Source organism: Myotis davidii, unplaced genomic scaffold (genome assembly GCF_000327345.1).
Source record: "Myotis davidii unplaced genomic scaffold, ASM32734v1 scaffold569, whole genome shotgun sequence".
Taxonomy (NCBI): Eukaryota; Metazoa; Chordata; class Mammalia; order Chiroptera; family Vespertilionidae; genus Myotis; species Myotis davidii.
Genome location: NW_006299876.1, coordinates 807,871 through 811,506, shown reverse-complemented (window position 1 = coordinate 811,506; position 3,636 = coordinate 807,871). Strand labels below are relative to the sequence as shown.

Here is a 3,636-nt window from a genome sequence, read left to right as displayed (position 1 = left end):
CTGACTGTAGAGCTAAGGCTGCAATTCAGTAAAAGTTTCAGACATCAGTGATTTGAGATGTATAGATTTTAAATCATCTTCCATCTATTTGAAATCAAGATGTAAAGGAGAAGTTTATTTAGTGGGTAGCCTAGGTGTGTCAATTTCCCCCAAAAAATTAAATATGAGAGTAGATAAATAAGAAGACAGAGTTTATCTAGGTCAATATGATGCATGTGACTCTCTCAAAACAAAACAAAAAGGCTCCCAGCTAAATAGGAAGTCAAAAGGAAAGATGAACCTGATGTATTCATAAGAAGAAAGCAGTGCCCTAGTACTTTTGAAGAAATATTAGTTTACAAGTTGCTTTATCTATCCAATGACCTTTCTTTTTTTATCAAGATATCCAGGTTCCAAACATGTCAATCATTTCTTTAAAATTCTAATATATAAAAACCCAAATTTAAAAAAAGACAAACTGAGAAAAACATTGCAATAAGATGATCCAGAGTTCCTTTAAATATCATTTCCCTTCTCCAAATTTATTTAAACTCTTTTTTTAAGTGCAGTTTTCAGGCTTGCATGTCTTAAATAAAATCATATTTGGGGTATAATAACCTATTATCAGAGATATTTGCATTGCTCCCTCCAAAGTGACAGCTCAGGTTGTTTTTATAAGAAGTAGAAAACAGCAAGTCAACATTTTCGACTCCCGCATATCCAAGTACTACTGAAATGTCTGCACACGAGCAAATAGCCAAAATTGCCAGGGGTCTTAAAATAAAAGTCAAGTACCATGCTCAATGCTATATCGAAAACATAATTTATCACATAAATAAAACCCCCTCAGCAGTGTCCTCTTTCCACATAAAGGACACTGGCATGTTAGCCCTTATTAAAACTATTAAGCACTAGAGGAAAATCATCTTCAAAGTTCAGGGAGAATCACAAGATGCAAAGCTTGCAAACTACTTTGGAACCACTCAGTCTTCTACAAACTTCACTCAGCAGGTGCCATGACCTGAAATAAACCCAAAACTCTCTAAGATATAGAAATATATGGTTGGTAAATTCACTGGTTACAGTCTAGAGCTTATACGACCAACACCCTGGCCTATGTCCCAATGTAAGACAATTGGCCTAATTATATTTCAGACTATACCTTTAAACATAAACCTGCTCTCTGTTAACTATGGAAGAGGGAAGTGCATGAATCAGTGTCAACGCATCTTTATTAAATGGAAACACAATTCAAAGGGAAAGTTCTGTTGGCTGTCATCAGGAATGTCATCTTTTTCATGCAAAAGTTGTATATTTGTAAAAGTGAGCCCAGGGACATATAAAACATTTCCCAAAACGCTACACCTATTGAGAGGTGTTTATCTAGAGATCCATAAGAAGAGAAGGTATTCATTTGGCCCACTTCAGAATACACTTCCACCTTTAAATCAAGAAGAGGATTCTGAAGGAGCAATCCCAATGTCTGACAAGGAGCCTTGTGAGATGGAATATAAAAGGTACTTAGTAATAAACACCTAATGTATTATTATTTACAAGTAAATTTAAGATTATGGGAAATGTCACGGGCCAACCTTCTGAACCATTCAGTACAGAATTCTGTCTCCAAAAGGCATATGGGAGAGTGGCATGATCCATCATGAAATCATCCTCAAAAATCACAAGATGAAAAGTTTCTAGAAAATAATAACATCATCATGGCTGTTTCAGAGAGTCAGAGAAACTCTGGATAAAGCCAATCAACCAACTTCATAGAGTCCAAGCACTGTGAATTTATTTCATATGCATATTTTCTAGACATGGCAGCTTCACAGACCAGTAGATATGCAGCAGATGCTAGTGACTAACAAGTTCTCTGGGGCCAAAGCAGTCTTTGCTGGTTCTTGTTCACCTTTGTTAGCTTTCTTTTTCCACTGGCCTACAGTGAGTATTGTTCTTTCTCTGCCTTTGTATATGAGTTCATGCTGTGAATCTCAGTCAAGCAGTCAGAAAAACAGAAACCACATTAGTTATTTTAGCAAAGAAAACTTAATGTAGGGAAGGAGCTGTACAGGTATTAAAAGGTTGAAAATAAAAGAGAAATAGTATCTGCAGGAAGCATCCCCCACCTCTAGGGTTAGGAAACAAAGAAAAGAGGTTGGAATTATCATAACCTAGAAATATAGAGGATTTATTTACTCCATTGAGGTGGGACCTACTCCTCTGAGAAGATGCCAAACAGCTGCTTCAGGTACATCTCAGGGGTCATGATGAGACTGGTTCTCGGAGTATGAAAAGGAGCTGTTAAATGCAGCCAGCTACTGTTGCCAGGATGAAGGGCTGCTGTTGCAGGAACAGAAAGTAAGCAGACAGGAGCAAGTCCTTTCTCTCTCCTCTAGCCTTCCAAAATACTTTTATTTCCCATATTGTCAGAACCTATCAGAAATCCAACTGGTGAAAGAGAAATGTAGTTTGCAGAGTCCCAGGCCCAGTGCCACAGAGCAACGTCTTTAAAAGGGCGAATTTGAAGCTATGAGACAATAGCTTAATAACTAGCACGCTGTGCAGTGAGGTGTTAAATTTCCATGTCATTGTTGCTGCTAGAGTCACTCAGATATGCTTACAGTTTGGATGTAACATTAATTAGAGTGGACTGTTTGCCACAGAGGATTTCTCATCGCTTTATCCACAAGAAGCTGGCATTGGGAGACCTCAAATAGAGGTGCTCATTGTGTTTGTGAGAGTGGTTCTGACTCCCCTCTTGTTGAAGCTCAGGCACTCAATATTCATCTCACCATTTTTTACTTTTGTTCAGGCTGAAGTCCATACCTTCCCTGCTTCCTTAAATGATTCTGTACACATGGTAACTGGTCAGGTGGCCAGTCTCCAAAGGTCTGGAAGCATGAAGCCTGAACTGGGCCATCTGTTGAGTGCATGCTGTTTTGTATTACACACAGGGAAGTGGTGGGCAAAACCCAGAAGCACACTGGAGGCCTAATGAAAATAGGACCAGCTAAGTCTTCCCTCTCAATGTTCATTAGGCCATCTGCTCTTATTAGTGTCCTTATCATTTGGAAACATTACAGAGTTAAGACAAGAGAGACAATCTGCCCAGATGTGGTGGCTCAGTGGTTAAGCATGGACCTATGAACCAGGAGGTCATGGTTTGATTTCCAGTCAGGGCATATGCTCAGGTTGCGGGCTCAATCCCCAATTGTGCAGGAGGCAGCCAATAAATGATCCTCTCATCACTGATGTTTCTATCTCTCTCTCCTTCTCCCTTCATCTCTAAAATCAATAAAAATATATATTTTAAAACAAAGAGAGACAATCTGTGGAATTCTAGTCTAACTTGAAATGAACTTTTGAGCAGAGCAATCATGAGTTGTTATAGTGTTCTTCCCATTTAGAACCCTGCCAACTTATATGTTAATATCTCCATGGTGAAATTTTGAATAGGTCCTGCCTGAACTATTATACTGGAAAGAAGGGTTAGCAGTAGCTACAGAAATGAAAACATAATCTTGGAGTGGCTGATCAATGAAATCAGACCATTTCATAAAAGCCATGCAGTCATACTTCTGGCCTGTAAATTGCTTTAGGTGCCAAAGGGAATTGGAGGCTTGCTCTATTCTGTCGAGCCACTACTATTAACAGCTT

General features: G+C 38.8%; 1 protein-coding gene across 1 annotated transcript in view; it reads left to right on the top strand.

Moving 5' to 3' along the window:
- TENM1 (teneurin transmembrane protein 1) overlaps positions 1-3,636 on the top strand; it is a 409,966-nt gene that overhangs the window by 341,030 nt on the left and 65,300 nt on the right. The gene's annotated exons all lie outside the window — the stretch shown is intronic.